The sequence below is a fragment of the Dermochelys coriacea genome, chromosome 26 (genome assembly GCF_009764565.3).
Source record: "Dermochelys coriacea isolate rDerCor1 chromosome 26, rDerCor1.pri.v4, whole genome shotgun sequence".
In the NCBI taxonomy this organism is placed as follows: Eukaryota; Metazoa; Chordata; order Testudines; family Dermochelyidae; genus Dermochelys; species Dermochelys coriacea.
Genome location: NC_050093.1, coordinates 5,723,017 through 5,742,818, shown reverse-complemented (window position 1 = coordinate 5,742,818; position 19,802 = coordinate 5,723,017). Strand labels below are relative to the sequence as shown.

Below are 19,802 nucleotides of genomic sequence, written 5' to 3'. Positions count from 1 at the left end.
CTGGGCAAAGACTCTGGCGTCAAATGCACCAGCTACTCCTTACTGTGGTACTACCAGGTGGACACGGGTTCCTGCAACCGCTTCTGGTATGGTGGCTGTGGTGGCAATGCCAATCGGTTCAACAGTGAGCAGGACTGCATCCGTGTGTGCATTGACCGAAGTACGTGGGGCAGCCTCTGACCTTATATGGCTTGGTGTCAGGGAGGGATGTGTGGAGGCACAGGGACATATCTTGGGGAGATGGCACCAATTTACGAGATGAATTCAATGAGCTTTATCACCTCTAAGGCTGGGCCAGAGTTTGGTCCAAGGCAGCTGGGCCAGAACGGCAGTGGATTCTGGGAACGCAACTATCTTTGCGTGAACTCTGGTTCTCACACACTATTTTCCTAGGCTGTACAGCTTTTATCTTGCCTATCTGCTCCCCCGCCATACCTGCTGCAGCTGTGGCTCAGCTGCTTTCAACCCCCCACAGTCCATAACAATTCCATCTTGAATGGCTTTGACTGAGCTCTGGCTCAACCCACTAACACATTTAAGGAGTTGCCCCAATGTACCCAACAGCTCTGCTTCTCAGCCAAGATGCTCTTGACTTTAATGTACTCTCGCTCCAAGCAGAGACTGTCCTGACTGATATTTTCACAGGGAGAGCTGGCTCCTTAAGGGCATGGGGGCTCAGCCTCACCTGTGCCAGGTGTATCCCCACCTTCTTAGGTGAAGGGAACGAGTCCAAGGGGTCACATGATGCGAGTGTGTGACTCAGAACCAGGCCTGCTAAGGAATATAAGGGCAACCAGAGTTCAGCTACATGCTCCCATAACATGACCCCCTTGGAATGGTTCCCTTCACCTGGAAAGGTGGGGCTACAACTGTACAGGTGAGTCTGCCTCAACTCCTCCTTAAAGGGGCAGCTCACGCTTCGACAGATGTCGTGGTTCAGAACCCAGCTGTTGTCTAATGCACCATATACTCTGTAGCAGCACAAGCTTAGCCCAAATGTGCCGTGACTCCAATGGCTGAGATTGCTCCACCCTTGGATGCAGGGGGGCGAATGAAGCAAGAATCGTCCCGCATTGGTTCTGTAGCCTGCGTTATGTTGTCACTCCCCTTGTAGTGATGCTCTGACCGTTGTGATTCTCTTGGATACAGGTACGAGTGCAGCTGGGCTTGGGGAAGAGAAGAACTTGACTCAAGGTAAACACTTTATGGAAGGACCGAGGGTGGAGCTCTAGCATCCTTCTCAGCAGTTCTTGTGAACTGAGCCGCTCTGCGGGAGGGACCGCCTGGAAGCCTGGCATTGATGGCATGTGGAGTTTTCAGGGGAAATAGGGCACTGAGCACATGGTCTATAGGCTTCCCTATGTAAGTCTTGTGTATCTCTGGGGGAAATCCAGTATTTTGCAGTGATGGGCCACCTCAGAGTTTGGAGGTTCCATTGGGCTAGGTATGGAGGGAAATCTGGTCTAGTGGAGACGGACCTGGCCTCGGAGGCCTGGTTTCTAGTTCCAGCTACAGTGTGAGCTCAGGTGAACCCCTTCAGTGCTCTGGGATCCTTCAGCATGAAGTGAGCTTGTGCTGGGCCAAGCCCTGCAGACCTTGATAATCCATTGACTTCAGTGGGAGTTCTGCCTGCCTGAGCAAGTGTAACCCCCTGGTGAGTGCTTATACAGGTACCCGTCTGTGCCTATCCACAGGGCATATGAGTCTGCTGCAGTCCCAGCCAGAGAGCCCTGGCTCTTCGGCTCAAGCTGCAGCAGCTTCTGCTTTTAGCTCTGGAGGTCCCTGTTGTGTCTGGTTTGGCCCTGTTAGCAGCACCCCATGATGTCTCTGACTGCATCACGAGCCCTTTGCTGCCTGCTGTGTTTTGCAGCTGTGTGCCTGGAGGACAGAGACGCAGGCCCCTGCTACTCCTTCGCCTTGAAGTGGTTCTTTAACAAGACCCAGCCTGCGCGCTGCACCCCCTTTTGGTATGGTGGCTGCGAAGGGAACAGGAACAGGTTTGAGACCCGGGAGCTATGCGAATCCATCTGCCTGCCCTTAGCAGCAGATGCTGCTGCAGCAATCCACTGGGGAGTCCCTGCTGTCTGATGAGTCCAGGCCTGGCTGTGCAAGTCAGGCAGATGTGTGAGGAGCATCCAGGAGAGAGAGAGAGAGAGAGAGAGGGGAAGCTCCTGGCGTCTCTTGTCATGCAGTCAGGTTAAGCTGCTGCCCATCCTCGGCTACTGAACAGCCAGCCACCCTTATGCACAGAGCACATGTTACACGGAAGCTGTGGCTTTTAATATGCAATGAACTAAATCTCCACACGCACACAGCCGCCACAGTTTGCATAGTATGCTGCTTTGCTGTCGCTGGTGCTCCCTTCATATCTGCTCCTTGCCTATCTGCTGCCCATGTGGCTAGCTGGGACACCACATCCCAGTTTCCAATACATTTATACCAAGAGATCCCAGAGTGTCCTTCCCTTCATGCCCAGGCTGGCCTCCAGCCACAAACCTGATCTGGCTTTTCATTAATGTGAACAGCTTGTAAAGGTAGCTCAGCTTGGAGTCAGGAACAACACACAGCGCACATTAAAGGGACAGATACCAGGATGGGTAAGGCTTCCTGGGTTCTTGATGGTACCCCACATTCTTCATTTTGGGTGTTTTGTCCCCAAAGGGTCACTGCTGATTTGGAAGGAACAGAACAAAGCAAAACAGCCACGTGGTGTGGGAGGGAGAGTTTGATCTGATTCTGATCCACCCCGTATCAACCCTCATGATGTCTGCAGATGAGAGAATCGGCACCTGGAAAAATGCACAAATATGTTGGGGGCAGATTTTTAAAATAGCCATGCATCTGACAGCTCCCATTAAACCACTTAAATAAGTGGCTGGAGCTGCTGGGATCTGAGCCCTCCTGAGGATCTGGCCCTTTCTCTCTCTCTGGGCTGTCACATCCCAAATCTTGGTCCGCTTTTGCATACATAGATAGATAAAGCAGTTGTATGACTTGCTGCCTGACTGGCATGTTTGGGTCTGCCCAGCACGTGGGTGCCCTTTTTTGCAAGTGCAGTCATTTGCAGCCACAGAGCTGGAGAGCAGTGCTGAAACTCGGACCCTCATTCTTGTAAGAGATTTTGCTGCTCTGTGCCTAGAATCTGTAAAATGCAAAATGGTATTTAAAAAAAAATAAATAAACCTATGTTTCACACTCGCTGGTGCTCCTTGGTTGTAGAAGCGGTGATAGGAAGGTGTAGGGATCTGGGTGGCAAAGTGGCTGTGTCACTCTTGATTTCTCAGGCTGCCTCTATGTGCCCAGCAGAAGATGAAGCCACAAGAAGGGGAGAGGGTTTGTTCCAGCTGCCCAAGGAGAGGTAATGAGGGGAGATGGGATGAAAATGAAGAGAGAGAGTATGGGGGGATGCATTTCCAAATGGTGAGGAACCCATGGGCTGTGGGATAATCTCCCAAGGGAATGGGTGGGAGAATTATTGCTTGAATCACTTTAAAAGTAATCAGAGCTGGGGCAATTAGACAGTAGAGAACAATCCAGCATTGCCCAAGGAGTTAAACGAGAGGGGACCTAATACGTCTCTTCCATCACTGGCTGACTGGTCCATTCAGAACTTTGGGCTTTATAGAGGGAGTAAGGAATCCAAAAAACACAGAAGCAGGGATGGCTTTCAAGGAAGCTAAGTACCATGAGCGGGGACCATGAAAGCACAGGCTGTGTTTGAAGCAAATCAGAGCACAACAACAGTCTGTTCCAGTGGAAAATCAAAATCCCCCCTGGAGTGAAACTGTCCTAACTCCTGCCAGGTACTGAGCACTATTAGCATGCCCTGGCTGGGGTCCAGGCACCCCAATTCTGCAGGGGGTTATTAGAGAATAGGCTCCCATGTAATCCCCACCACCTGGCTTTCTTTCTACCCCATCAGTCACCAGCTGACATCTGAATGGGGGCGAGGACCAAAATGTCTGTGACAGAAGTTAGTTCATAGATCATGTGGCTGTACTCGGAGTCTGGGTCGGTGAGATGTGCTATTGCAAGTCCCTCAGAAACATACTGGGGAGCTGTGGGGGAAAATACAACCCAGCTCCACAGCTACAGATGCAGGAGGGAGAAAACTGCGTTGCTGGCCTGCTCTAGATCCCTGGAGTGCTCTCACGGGCTTGGGGAAGATCTACTGCCTATAGGTTTGTTTCCCCTGCCTCGTCCCCTGGCTGCTATGGAATCTCAGCCTTTGGGGTCAGGCCTGGGTCTGCAAAAATGCTGGAGAAGAGCCACATCCAGAGCTTGTAAACAAGCACGCGCCCCCTTGTGGTAGCCAGAACCTTTCCTCTTCCCCCCAAGGTGCAGCTGGTGAGGCACAAGCCTTCCGTGCTGGCTGGGATTCAACATGAGCTCTTTGTGGCAGGGACTGTCTCTCTCACTGGATGTCTGTACAGTGCCAAGCACTATGGGGCCCTGATTTTGGCTGGGGCCTCTGGATGTTACTGGAATATTGCTACTACCGTGCCAAAGGCATCCCACCAGTGCAGCCCCCACCATCCCATTCTGAGGCTAAGTCCTAAGAACCTTGAGCAAGTCTCTTCCCCCTGGTTTTCCCCAGCTGTAACATGGGGGCGGGGGTTTAATATTACCCTACTGCAGAGGAGCAGGTAAGGCTGAGTTAATTTCAGGGGTGAGGGAGTATTCCTATGACTAGAAAGAAGGGTGGTGAGGATTAGGCACTGCCCCTTCACGAATCCCACCTGAGCCCCAGCACAGCCCTCCCAGAGCGTTCTGGAGGATCAAGCTGGGGTGTGCCATCTCTTGGCCTCCACCTGGCAGCTAAACATTCCATTTTCTGCTTACCCCACCGATGGCAGTGAGGTCTCTGTTCTCAGGGCAGAGCTTCCTAACCCCGCGGAGCTCAATCAGCAGGACTGCAGCTGAGCCTGCAGGGAACAGAAGGGACAGGGGAGAAGGTCCCCAGTAAGCACAAAGGTCAGGGCAGGTATATTTCGAATGGCTCTAGTGCTGTGTGTCTAGGCCTCCCCCTTCCCCTTTTTGCTGCCTGCTGGGAGGCTCCATAGGCAAAGGCATGACCTACTAACAAGGATGCCATCCCTTAATCTAACATTTATGAGCCTCTAGGGTTTTGGTGCCACTTTGCGTTAGTGTAAGTCCTCTATCAATTATGTAGCCCTTTTACAGTTCAGTGCCTGTCCAACCAGACAAGACAATAACCCGGTAATTCAGGGCAGGCGGATTTGGCCGGTCAAGAGCCTTTGGTACCAAGGACCCAGGCTGTGCCATCCGCAGCAGCCTGGCCACCATTAGTGAAGGCCAACAGATCCCCCTGGAGGATGTTTTGATCATTGTAGGTTTCAGAGTAGCAGCCGTGTTAGTCTGTATTCGCAAAAAGAAAAGGAGTACTTGTGGCACCTTAGAGACTAACAAATTTATTAGAGCATAAGCTTTCGTGAGCTACAGCTCACTTCATCGGATGCATTTGCAAATGCATCCGATGAAGTGAGCTGTAGCTCACGAAAGCTTATGCTCTAATAAATTTGTTAGTCTCTAAGGTGCCACAAGTACTCCTTTTCTTTTTGATCATTGTAAATTGTGAAATTCAAACTGATTCAACTTCAGTGGCAAGACTCCCTGTTTGGAAACCCTTCTTCTGCATACTGATTAAAGCTATTTTTGGTGCCTGTTTTACAAAGGCTGTGTTTAATTGTTTCATCTCCAACTTCTAGCAATTACTGTTGGAATACTAAGACTTTCTTCCTTAATACCACCTATATAGTTACAGCTTCCTTCAGCTTTTGCCGTTCTTTAGACCAGGGGAAGTTAATGTTTTTTATCACGGTCCAAATTTCTTGGTCAAGGTCCAGGCTCCAGATAAAATAAATAAAAATATTTTAGGGTACATTAAAAAGTAGCTGGCAGTCCAGATTTGGCCATGGTCCACCTATTGACTACCCCTGCCTTAGACTTTTTGTACAGTGGATGAACAACCACCTAATATTGAGTACTTGCTTTTCAAGTTGCCCATTTTTGAATAATAAATCATAGGCAAGATTAATAAATCAAAAGTGCATCCCCATACATATTTCAGTGGAACAAAAAGCATCTGGTACACTAGAAATGAATTAACAAATATCAAGAGTGAGAGACTGTTTCAATTCATTATTTACCAAGATGGTTTTCTTCACAGTATTAGCATAATTAATACTTAGTGAATTATATCTTTATGCACCCTTACCAAAGATAATCTCTAGTTCTCTCCCACCCATATGGAGTCTCATTTTAGTAAAAATTATGTTTAGCGCTTTTCTTCAGCTCTCAAAACACTTCACAAATGAGGTGAATACAATCACCCCCCCCCTCTTTTTTTTTAAACAGATGGGGAAACTGGCACAGGGATGTGAAGTGACTGGCCCAAGGACAGCCAGTGGACCAGTAGCAGAGCCAGGCATAGAAACCAGGTCTCCTAAATCCCAAACCAGTACTCTAAACCACTAGACCACACTTCCTCACATGTAGCAGCATATTAAACATTTACTATACCGTAAAAGTTAATTTCTGACAAACGTGAGATTGAATTAAATATAAAAATATTATATTAATCAACTTTTAAAAGTAAAAATCTGAACTGGAATGTTGCAGAAACCAGAGGACTGTGCCAGTTTGAGGCCAATCTTATCATAGCCACAATGATATATTGAGCTCTAGGGCCTGTGGATCTCAAGCAATCTACAAGCTTGTGGACAGTGAAGAAGTCCCATTCTTGTCCACCTTAGAAGCTCAAGGAGGGCAACTTTATGCACCTAAGAGGCAGTGAGCTCTTCATCCTCATTTCAAGGTCACACCGCTGTCTGCCAAAAAATGTGTGATGCAAGAGAAAAATGAAACTTGCAACATTACAGGATAGTTACTTCCAATGATCACACAACAAAGGGTAAAAAGATAATAATTAAATTAAAATTAATGATACCAAAATTCTTCACAAGTTTACCACATTCCTTTTTATTTCGCCAAAGACAGAACTGAGACTATACCTGAATGTTTACGTTTTATTTATTGTATTACGTAAATATTAAAATATTAAATAAGAGTTACAGAAAGCAAAGTAAGGTGATATGACAGTGAAAGTTAAATCTATGAATTTAACATGAAATATTTAAATTTTTATCAAGTAGGTATATTCAAACCTAGTTAATTCATTTCATACATCATAAAGTAGAGATATTAGCAAAATCGTCTTAGTACAGAACAGAATTAACTACCAGTATAAATCTCTTAATATAGGTCATTGTTCAACACTTAACTGTCAGAAGTAGAAGTTTCCCACAATTATTACGCTTTAAAAAGCTCAATAAGGTTTAAGGAATCCCATAAAGCTGCAGAAATGCTAAACTCTTGAAAGTCTCTGGAGATATCTTTATTCTGCCGCGTCATCTCCATCCCAGATTTTGGAATTAGGAATGACAGTAAGAACCAAGGTGGGTCCTGGATCCTTGTTGAGTTTAAAATTCAAACCTCAGGGCTTTCAAACATGTACTCTAAATTAACTTTCATACCAATAAAATTGCACCAAACAGGCAACCTCAACTTTGCCCTCTAAATACATCTAATAATGTACATATGCAAAAATCATCTAAATTTTTCAACAATTCACACTAAACCAATACCTGAAAAACAGTCATCACCACAAAATACTGCACCCCTACACAAATACTAACTTAACAGAAAAATACCTACATAAAACATCCACATCATCATCCTCGAACAGCCTCTTAATTCAGTAAGCATAAAAACCCATCAAAACACCACTATTACCACGTACATCAATATACACAACTACCAAAAAATACTCTAACTGTTCTGACACAATAGGTGCAAAGTTAAAACTGAATGTGTGGTACAGTTTGGTTGGCGTGATCGTTGAAGTAGAGTAGGTGTTTGAAAGTTGTGAAGTTGGGGGAGTAATTGCCAGTTTCCAGAACATTTAATTTTGTTTGCTTGTTTTTACCAATGTGTGAGAGATACAGAGCTTTAAAATATTAAGGTAGGTGTTATCTGGAGTAAATGTTAATCTTTCCACCTTAACTATTTTTGAATTTTTTGGGGGGGAATTGGGGATGAGTGGAGAATACAAACACATGCCTTCCCTTCAGTTACACCTTTGCACGTCCAGTAGGAAATTATGATGTATTTTTAATAATAGTAAGCTATGATCTTATAGTGCTTGTGTGATTAAGGTCTCTGTATTACAGATTCACAATTATTCCTTTGTGCCTAGAGACAAACCTGTTAGTAAAAACAAAAAGTACATAAAGCATTAGTCTCCCAACTATGTAAAAGTCACACACTTAAGTCAAAGGAACACATCTGCTAAGATGTATACAACTATTTTACATAAAATCAGGTAGTCACTTGTTAAAACACATTTTAAATACTTGGTTACAGAGGTCCATGAAATCAACATTTAGATGCAAATAACCAGTTCTACTGACAATTTCTAATTGGTGATTGGTAGAAACTTAAATTCCATATGGCATCATAGCTGTGGTACTATTTTGGTATCAAAAATAGGTTTTCTTATGAGCTGGGAGAAATATTAATAGTGTACCTCGTGGAAAAGGTCTTCCAACACTCTTCAGGGTGGCCACCCACACCCAACATCTCAGTTTTCTTCTATCATTGTCAAATAACTTTTCTAAAATAGCAAACAGAGACTTTATAAAAGTAAGTCTGACTGCTTGCTAAACAGAAGCCCAAATCATCAAGCAATGACATGGAAATGACTCGTGAAAGCCTGGGAAAGATTAAGTTTCATGAATTAAATAAAAAAGATACATCCTGCCTTTCTACCAGAATGTGAAAGTATGATGCACAAAGCATGGTTTATGGACTCATTAGAAAAGACAGTTTGAGAGGACATACATCTTTATAAAATAAGATGACATATCAGTTCTCATGTGGCACAGATAGTTACTGAATTGAAAGGTTGCAGAAGGGAACTGTTCTCCACTTTTCAGTGTTGTGGTACCACAAGTAATTGAGCTTCAGGATTCGTTATATACAGCCTATTAACATTAATCAGCATTTGAAAGGTGACAGATACTAGTCACGTTCAATTTATCTTCCAATGCATTTATAGACTCTGGTGCTGGACATGGTATAAACCTGAAGAGCAAACAAAAATATTATTTTAAAGCCATGTTAATTACGTTACACAATAAATATTTAATATTGCTTAAGGAAATCTATTAATGAACTACATTAGATAAATTTATATTCATTATGTGAATTTATAGTATGATTTACCTTTGAAATAGATCATACTTTGCTTTCAGAATTTGTTTCCTTTCTTCTTCTTCACAGGTGGTTAACATCTCTTTTCTTGTTTTTAGGTTGGGTGCTTCTGTTTTGTCCCATTCTCTTAAGAGGATGTAAAGAATGTGCAAGACAGTTATAACAGACTGGCAATGCCGTTTGAAATTCTAGATAAAAATAACAGAAACGTGTTAAATGTTTAAAGACAGTACAAAATAAAATTCAAAAAGAAGTAGACAAAAGAATAAAGTTCTGATTTAGTTATTGAAATAAAAGATTGATTTTCAAATTAATGATATTCATTTCAAATTCTGGAATGCACTAATAAAGTAAACAGATGTACAAAATAACAAATGAAAATATATATTTGAAGAGAACAGTGCCTCAAATGTAAAAGGGGAATAACTAAAAGTGACTAACAATGTATTTTAAGAAAAGTAAATCTAGCTGACTCCCTAAATTAGCACAATACAGAGAAAGCAAAAAGGAAGATGAATGTTATGAAATAAATCTATCTCAAAGCCAAACTCTCCAAATTACTTGTTGACAACTACTGCACCAAGCAGTTCAAAACTCTTCATACAAAATCAGCAGAAATCAGATGATTGAGAGCAGCATAGAATTAACAAATATAGATACCAAAATGGGAAAAAGGAAAACTTTACAAAACAATATTTATTACAAAAGTTCCACAGAAGCCTCTCTTTCACAGCTTACCAGTAACAGCAGCAGGATGACGGGTGGCCAAGAAAACAGTAAGCAGGGCAAAAACCAAAAAAACTTGGATGCAGAATTCCTGGCAAGTTGGAAGCGCAGTGTGAAGGGCCAGGACTCTGGACACAGTTTCATGGGGGCACCACAAATAGTGTCTGGTGAGACCTGTACCCCATTTACAGGGTGCTCCTTCAGACCAACTGGCTCACTTGGCCTAGTGACAAGAGACTAGAGGGCCAAGACCAGATTCCCTGATTACAGGGCAGTCATTCGCCTCAGTCTGTGAAGACAGCACAATGTCAAGAGACCCAAAGGGCCTTGGAGACCAAACCCTAATTACAGGGAGGTCAAGCTGCCCATGGTTCTAATCCACCAGATTTCAAAAGAGAGATGCAACCTGTACCCTGATTACAGGGTGGTCACAGGGATTAGCCAAATAGCAGAGACCGTAACCTGAATTACAGGAATGTCAAGCTCCTCAAAGTATCAAAGGGCACAATATGTCCCATTCTATGGATACTTGTGACATGCACCCTAATTACAGGATTGTCACACTGACTAGTGGACCAGAGAAAGACGTAATGCCAAACGAGCAAGTGGGCAAAGACCTGGACCCTAGTTACAGGGGGGTCACATTGCTCAAGTTACCAAAGAGCTCAATGTCCCTCGAAAGCGAGGGGGGTGTGACTTGCACCCTGATTACAGGGCAGTCACTCTCACTAGCCAGCTAACGGAGCATAATGTCAAAAGGACAAAACAGCACAGACCTGGACCCTCGTTACAGGGCGGTCACATTGCTCAAGTTACCAAACTCCTCAATGTCCCTCGAAAGCGAGGGGGTGTGACTTGTACCCTGATTACAGGGCAGTCACTCTAACTAGTCAGCTTACGGAGCTAATGTCAAAAGGACAAAACAGCACTGACCTGGACCCTGCTTACAGGGCGGTCACGCTGCTCAAGGGATTACAAGGCTAGAGATTCCCGTACCGTGTCACTACATGACCTCAGGTCTGATTACAGGGAGGTTACTGTGCCCAGAGTCCCTTTCCTTCTTCATCTTCAGTGACTTGTCCTCTTTCCTCCTCTTTGCTTCACATTCCTGACACTTCCTTCTTGTCCATTTGTGCTTAGAGCTGCCTGAAACAGAGAGAGAGAGCATACAGGAGTGTGGAAATCAGACACCCTTACGACAACTCCACATCCCAAATGCAAACTGAGTGTAAACTACTGATCTAGCATAGTTTTCCAGGTCTGCAGGCAGCCTGGATATTCAGCTCCAAGATGAGGTCCGCGGACACTTTCATAAGGACTTTCCCCTCCTCTTCAGCGCCACTCGTGACAAAACTACCAAACCCATCTGACTGCAGAGCAACAGTCTCCAAGTTTCCCCTTGACAACTATTACACCAGGCGGTCTCCATAAAAAAATCAAGAGGAATTGGAGGATTAAGGGCAGTATGGACTTAATGACAAGTATTCCAAAATCAATGTCACAAGTTATACTGCCTGGATTGACTTGGTCCAAAACTGCCCCTGACCCTCCCTTTCAGAGCTTACCTGCAACAGGAGCAGGATGTCGGGTCTCCAGGAGCACAGTAAGCAGGGAAGAAAGCAGGAGACTTGGCTGCAGAATTCCAGGCAAGTTGGAAGCGCAGTGTGAAGGGCCAGGACTCTGGACACAGTTTCATGGGGGCACCACAAATAGTGTCTGAGGAGACCTGTACCCCGTTTACAGGGTGCTCATTCAGACCAGCTGGCTTACTTGGCCTAGTGACAAGAGACCAGAAGGCCAAGAGCAGATTCCCTGATTACAGGGCAGTCATTCGCCTCAGGCAGTGAAGACAGCACAATGTCAAGAGACCCAAAGGGCCTTGGAAACCAAACCCTAATTACAGGGAGGTCAAGCTGCCCATGGTTCTAATCCACCAGATTTCAAAAGGGAGATGGAACCTGTACCCTGATTACAGGGTGGTCACTGGGATTAGCCAAATAGCAGAGACCGTATCCTGATTTACAGAAAGGTCAAACTCCTCAAAGTATCAAAGCGCTCAATATGTCCCATTCTGTAGATACTTGTGACATGGACCCTAATTACAGGGTTGTCACGCTGACTAGTGGGCCAGAGCGTGGCATAATGGCAAACGAGCAAGTGGGCAAAGACCTGGACCCTAGTTACAGGGGGGTCACATTGCTCAAGTTACCAAAGAACTCAATATCCCCCAGAAGCCAGAGAGACACCAACTCTCCCCTAATTACAGTGTCAGGACTCAAACCAACCGGCTGAAGTAGCATGGTGGCAAAAGAATAAAGGGCAGAAACCTGAACCCTGGAGACAGGGTGGTTATGCTGCCCAAGTACTAAGGGATACTGCACTACCTGTGAGTCACAGACATGTGACCTAATTTGCCCTCCTTAAAGGCCAGTCATTGCCATCAGCCCACTAAAAGGAGCTCAGCCAAAACAGAGCAAAAGTGGAGAGACCAGTTCCCTGTTTACAGCGAGGTCACACTGCCCAAGGCACTAAAAAATGACATCTGAGCCTTTACTCTTCCCTTTTGTGGGGAGGAGGAGGATAAATACATTAATACACTTTGAGCTCTTTTCCAATTCGGAGAAGAGTAAAGAAAAAGCGCTGCAGCGATGTAACTTAAAAAAATAAAAATAAAAAAATAAAAATTTAAAAGCTTGCACACCCACTTCTATCACGTGCTCTCACAAACACATCCGTACAAAACAAAGGGGGACTTCCCAGAACAGAAAGAGAGCTCATCAAAACAGGTCATTCAACCTACAGTGTTAAACTCAACCAATCTTCCTCCCCTCCAAAAAACAAAGGGAAAAGGGACAAGACCTGCACTCTGATTACAGGGTGGGGTCCAAGTGACTAGCCCAACAACCCAAAGGAGCCAAAGGGGAAAGGACCTGAACCCTACTGACAGGGCGGTCCCTTGGGCTAGCCAAATAATGGAAAATACATCACAAGAAAGAGAAAAGGAGGAAACCTGAACCCTACTTACAGGGTGGTCACTCAGCCCAAAGCACTAAGGGGAAACAAATCCTCCGTAAATAAGAGGCACGTGACCTGCACAAAATTACAGAGAAGTCAAACTGATTGGGCTGAGAGCAAGACACAATCCCAGATGAGAAAAGGACAGAGACCTGAACCCTACTTACAGGGAGGTCACAAGGCTCAAGTGAAAAAGACAAGAGTAATTATCATAAGCGAGGGGAACAGGACTCTCACCCTGATTACAAGGTGGTCACTCTGACTAGCTGAATTAAGGAGCATAATCACAGAAGACAACTTTAGATTTGAACCCTGATTACAGGGCTGTCACGCTCCTAAGGGCCCTAAAATAACCCTAATCCCTGATGAACGAGAGGGATTCGACCTGCACCCTAATTACCGGGTGGTCACGCTGATTAGCAAGATAAAGGTGCATAAAGCCTGGGAGCAAAAGGGCAGAGACCTGTCCCCGAATTACAGGGAGGTCACGCTCCGCATGGTATCAAAGGGCTCAGTATTTCCCATACTACAAAAACTTGTGAAACGCACCCCAATTACAGGTGGTCACTTTGACGAGACTGTCAGCAGGGCATGATGCCAAAACAGCAAGAGGGCAGAGACCTGTCTCCGAATTACAGGGAGGTGAGTCACCCTGCTCAGGGTTCCAAAGAGCTCAGGATCCCCCTGAAGCAAAAGGAATATGACTTGCACCCTGATTACAGGGTTGTCATCCCAACTACAGGGCTACAACAAGGTGTAACGCCAAAGGAGCAAGTGGGCAAAGACCTGGACCCTAGTTACAGGGCGGTCACGTAGCTCAAGTTACCAAAGAGCTCAATGTCCCTCGAAAGCGAGGGGGGTGTGACTTGCACCCTGATTACAGGGCAGTTACTCTCACTAGTCAGCTAACGGAGCTAATGTCAAAAGGACAAAACAGCACTGACCTGGACCCTGCTTACAGGGCGGTCACGCTGCTCAAGGGATTAAAAGGCTAGAGATCCCCGTACAGTGTCCCTACATGACCTCAGGTCTGATTACAGGGAGGTTACTGTGCCCAGAGTCCCTTTCCTTCTTCTCCATCTTCAGTGACTTGTCCTCCTTCCTCTTCTTTGCTTCACATTCCTGACACTTCCTTCTTGTCCATTTGTGCTTGGAGCTGCCTGAAACAGAGAGAGAGCGCATACAGGAGTGTGGAAATCAGACGCCCTTACGACAACGCCACGTCCCAAACGCAAACTGAGTGTAAACTACTGATCTAGCATGGTTTTCAAGGTCTGCAGGCAGCCTGGATATTCAACTACAAGATGCGGTCCTCAGACACTTTCATAAGGACTTTCCTCTCCGCTTCAGCCCCACTGCGTGACAAAAGTACCAAACCCATTTGACTGCAGAGCAACAGTCTCCAAGTTTCCCCTTGACAACTGTTACAACAGGCGGTCTCCATACAAAATCAAGAGGAATTGGAGGATTAGGAGCAGTATGGAATTAATTGACAAGTATTCCTAAATCATTGTCACAAGGTATACTGCCTGGATTGACGTCGTCCAAAACTGCCACAGGACCCTCCCTTTCAGAGCTTACCTGCAACAGGAGCAGGATGTCGGGTCTCCAGGAGCACAGTATGCAGGGAAGAAAGCAGGAAACTTGGCTACAGAATTCCAGGCAAGTTGGAAGCGCAGTGTGAAGGGCCAGGACTCTGGACACAGTTTCATGGGGGCACACAAATAGTGTCTGAGGAGACCTGTACCCCGTTTACAGGGTGCTCATTCAGACCAGCTGGCTTACTTGGCCTAGTGATAAGAGACCAGGGGGCCAAGACCAGATTCCCTGATTACAGAGCGGTCACTCGCCTCAGGCTGTGAAGACAGCACAATGTCAAGAGACCCAAAGGGCCTTGGAGACCAAACCCTAATTACAGGGAGGTCAAGTTGCCATGGTTCTAATCCACCAGATTTCAAAAGAGAGATGCAACCTGTACCCTGATTACAGCGTGGTCACTGGGATTAGCCAAATAGCAGAGACCGTAACCTGATTTAAAGGAAGGTCAAACTCCTCAGAGTACTAAAGGGCTCAATACGTCCCATTCTATAGATACTTTTGATGTGCACCCTAATTACAGGGTTGTCACGCTGACTAGTGGGCCAGAGCACGGCATAATGCCAAATGAGCAAGTGGGCAAAGACCTGGACCCTAGTTACAGGGAGGTCACATTCCTCAAGATACCAAAGAGATCAATGTCCCTCAAAAGCGAGGGGAAGGTGACTTCCACCCTGATTACAGGGCAGTCACTCTCACTAGCCAGCTTGTGGACCATTATGTCAAAAGGACAAAACAGCACTGACCTGGACCCTGCTTACAGGGCGGTCACGCTGCTCAAGGGATTAAAAGGCTAGAGATCCCCATACAGTGTCCCTACATGACCTCAGGTCTGATTACAGGGAGGTTACTGTGCCCAGAGTCCCTTTCCTTCTTCTCCATCTTCAGTGACTTGTCCTCTTTCCTCTTCTTTGCTTCACATTCCTGACACTTCCTTCTTGTCCATTTGTGCTTGGAGCTGCCTGAAACAGAGAGAGAGAGCATACAGGAGTGTGGAAATCAGACGCCCTTACGACAACGCCACGTCCCAAACGCAAACTGAGTGTAAACTACTGATCTAGCATGGTTCTCCAGGTCTGCAGGCAGCCTGGATATTCAGCTCCAAGATGCGGTCCTCAGACACTTTCATAAGGACTTTCCTCTCCGCTTCAGCCCCACTGCGTGACAAAAGTACCAAACCCATTTGACTGCAGAGCAACAGTCTCCAAGTTTCCCTTTGACAACTGTTACAACAGGCGGTCTCCATACAAAATCAAGAGGAATTGGAGGATTAAGGGCAGTATGGAATTAATTGACAAGTATTCCAAAATCATTGTCACAAGGTATAATGCCTGGATTGACGTCGTCCAAAACTGCCACAGGACCCTCCCTTTCAGAGCTTACCTGCAACAGGAGCAGGATGTCGGGTCTCCAGGAGCACAGTATGCAGGGAAGAAAGCAGGAAACTTGGCTGCAGAATTCCAGGCAAGTTGGAAGCGCAGTGTGAAGGGCCAGGACTCTGGACACAGTTTCATGGGGGGCACCACAAATAGTGTCTGAGGAGACCTGTACCCTGTTTACAGGGTGCTCATTCAGACCAGCTGGCTTACTTGGCCTAGTGACAAGGGTCCAGAGGGCCAAGACCAGATTCCCTGATTACAGGGCAGTCATTCGCCTCGGGCAGTGAAGACAGCACAATGTCAAGAGACCCAAAGGGCCTTGGAGACCAAACCCTAATTACAGGGAGGTCAAGCTGCCCATGGTTCTAATCCACCAGATTTCAAAAGAGAGATGCAACCTGTACCCTGATTACAGGGTGGTCACTGGGATTAGCCAAATTGCAGAGACCATAACCTGAATTACAGGAAGGTCAAGCTCCTCAAAGTATCAAAGGGCACAATATGTCCCATTCTATGGATACTTGTGACATGCACCCTAATTACAGGATTGTCACACTGACTAGTGGACCAGAGAAAGACGTAATGCCAAACGAGCAAGTGGGCAAAGACCTGGACCCTAGTTACAGGGGGGTCACATCGCTCAAGTTACCAAAGAGCTCAATGTCCCTCGAAAGCGAGGGGGGTGTGACTTGCACCCTGATTACAGGGCAGTCACTCTCACTAGCCAGCTAACGGAGCATAATGTCAAAAGGACAAAACAGCACAGACCTGGACCCTCGTTACAGGGCGGTCACATTGCTCAAGTTACCAAACTCCTCAATGTCCCTCGAAAGCGAGGGAGTGTGACTTGCACCCTGATTACAGGGCAGTCACTCTAACTAGTCAGCTTACGGAGCTAATGTCAAAAGGACAAAACAGCACAGACCTGGACCCTGCTTACAGGGCGGTCACGCTGCTCAAGGGATTACAAGGCTAGAGATTCCTGTACCGTGTCACTACATGACCTCAGGTCTGATTATAGGGAGGTTACTGTGCCCAGAGTCCCTTTCCTTCTTCATCTTCAGTGACTGGTCCTCTTTCCTCCTCTTTGCTTCACATTCCTGACACTTCCTTCTTGTCCATTTGTGCTTAGAGCTGCCTGAAACAGAGAGAGAGAGCATACAGGAGTGTGGAAATCAGGCACCCTTACGACAACTCCACATCCCAAATGCAAACTGAGTGTAAACTACTGATCTAGCATAGTTTTCCAGGTCTGCAGGCAGCCTGGATATTCAGCTCCAAGATGAGGTCCGCGGACACTTTCATAAGGACTTTCCCCTCCTCTTCAGCGCCACTAACGTGACAAAACTACCAAACCCATCTGACTGCAGAGCAACAGTCTCCAAGTTTCCCCTTGACAACTATTACACCAGGCGGTCTCCATAAAAAAATCAAGAGGAATTGGAGGATTAAGGGCAGTATGGACTTAATGACAAGTATTCCAAAATCAATGTCACAAGTTATACTGCCTGGATTGACTTGGTCCAAAACTGCCCCTGACCCTCCCTTTCAGAGCTTACCTGCAACAGGAGCAGGATGTCGGGTCTCCAGGAGCACAGTAAGCAGGGAAGAAAGCAGGAGACTTGGCTGCAGAATTCCAGGCAAGTTGGAAGCGCAGTGTGAAGGGCCAGGACTCTGGACACAGTTTCATGGGGGCACCACAAATAGTGTCTGAGGAGACCTGTACCCCGTTTACAGGGTGCTCATTCAGACCAGCTGGCTTACTTGGCCTAGTGACAAGAGACCAGAAGGCCAAGAGCAGATTCCCTGATTACAGGGCAGTCATTCGCCTCAGGCAGTGAAGACAGCACAATGTCAAGAGACCCAAAGGGCCTTGGAAACCAAACCCTAATTACAGGGAGGTCAAGCTGCCCATGGTTCTAATCCACCAGATTTCAAAAGGGAGATGGAACCTGTACCCTGATTACAGGGTGGTCACTGGGATTAGCCAAATAGCAGAGACCGTATCCTGATTTACAGAAAGGTCAAACTCCTCAAAGTATCAAAGCGCTCAATATGTCCCATTCTGTAGATACTTGTGACATGGACCCTAATTACAGGGTTGTCACGCTGACTAGTGGGCCAGAGCGTGGCATAATGGCAAACGAGCAAGTGGGCAAAGACCTGGACCCTAGTTACAGGGGGGTCACATTGCTCAAGTTACCAAAGAACTCAATATCCCCCAGAAGCCAGAGAGACACCAACTCTCCCCTAATTACAGTGTCAGGACTCAAACCAACCGGCTGAAGTAGCATGGTGGCAAAAGAATAAAGGGCAGAAACCTGAACCCTGGAGACAGGGTGGTTATGCTGCCCAAGTACTAAGGGATACTGCACTACCTGTGAGTCACAGACATGTGACCTAATTTGCCCTCCTTAAAGGCCAGTCATTGCCATCAGCCCACTAAAAGGAGCTCAGCCAAAACAGAGCAAAAGTGGAGAGACCAGTTCCCTGTTTACAGCGAGGTCACACTGCCCAAGGCACTAAAAAATGACATCTGAGCCTTTACTCTTCCCTTTTGTGGGGAGGAGGAGGATAAATACATTAATACACTTTGAGCTCTTTTTCCAATTCGGAGAAGAGTAAAGAAAAAGCGCTGCAGCGATGTAACTTAAAAAAAGAAAAATAAAAAAATAAAAATTTAAAAGCTTGCACACCCACTTCTATCACGTGCTCTCACAAACACATCCGTACAAAACAAAGGGGGACTTCCCAGAACAGAAAGAGAGCTCATCAAAACAGGTCATTCAACCTACAGTGTTAAACTCAACCAATCTTCCTCCCCTCCAAAAAACAAAGGGAAAAGGGACAAGACCTGCACTCTGATTACAGGGTGGGGTCCAAGTGACTAGCCCAACAACCCAAAGGAGCCAAAGGGGAAAGGACCTGAACCCTACTGACAGGGCGGTCCCTTGGGCTAGCCAAATAATGGAAAATACATCACAAGAAAGAGAAAAGGAGGAAACCTGAACCCTACTTACAGGGTGGTCACTCAGCCCAAAGCACTAAGGGGAAACAAATCCTCCGTAAATAAGAGGCACGTGACCTGCACAAAATTACAGAGAAGTCAAACTGATTGGGCTGAGAGCAAGACACAATCCCAGATGAGAAAAGGACAGAGACCTGAACCCTACTTACAGGGAGGTCACAAGGCTCAAGTGAAAAAGACAAGAGTAATTATCATAAGCGAGGGGAACAGGACTCTCACCCTGATTACAAGGTGGTCACTCTGACTAGCTGAATTAAGGAGCATAATCACAGAAGACAACTTTAGATTTGAACCCTGATTACAGGGCTGTCACGCTCCTAAGGGCCCTAAAATAACCCTAATCCCTGATGAACGAGAGGGATTCGACCTGCACCCTAATTACCGGGTGGTCACGCTGATTAGCAAGATAAAGGTGCATAAAGCCTGGGAGCAAAAGGGCAGAGACCTGTCCCCGAATTACAGGGAGGTCACGCTCCGCATGGTATCAAAGGGCTCAGTATTTCCCATACTACAAAAACTTGTGAAACGCACCCCAATTACAGGTGGTCACTTTGACGAGACTGTCAGCAGGGCATGATGCCAAAACAGCAAGAGGGCAGAGACCTGTCTCCGAATTACAGGGAGGTGAGTCACCCTGCTCAGGGTTCCAAAGAGCTCAGGATCCCCCTGAAGCAAAAGGAATATGACTTGCACCCTGATTACAGGGTTGTCATCCCAACTACAGGGCTACAACAAGGTGTAACGCCAAAGGAGCAAGTGGGCAA

At 46.2% G+C, this 19,802-nt stretch overlaps 2 long non-coding RNA genes across 3 annotated transcripts; both read right to left on the bottom strand.

Moving 5' to 3' along the window:
* Nucleotides 1-7,036: 7,036 nt before the first annotated feature.
* Nucleotides 7,037-12,622, bottom strand: LOC119848709. Of its 2 annotated transcripts, XR_006277168.1 has the most exons (5): nucleotides 11,586-12,622; nucleotides 10,954-11,166; nucleotides 10,033-10,796; nucleotides 9,307-9,482; nucleotides 7,037-9,165 (listed from the first exon to the last, which is right to left on the bottom strand). It is a non-coding gene; the product is annotated as an uncharacterized LOC119848709 (long non-coding RNA). The 2 variants fall into 2 exon arrangements; XR_005290310.2 differs by having other exon boundaries at nucleotides 10,033-11,166.
* A 4,111-nt stretch (nucleotides 12,623-16,733) lies between these two features.
* Nucleotides 16,734-19,341, bottom strand: LOC122457546. The gene is made up of 3 exons (XR_006277118.1): nucleotides 17,570-19,341; nucleotides 16,936-17,148; nucleotides 16,734-16,778 (listed from the first exon to the last, which is right to left on the bottom strand). It is a non-coding gene; the product is annotated as an uncharacterized LOC122457546 (long non-coding RNA).
* Nucleotides 19,342-19,802: the final 461 nt, after the last annotated feature.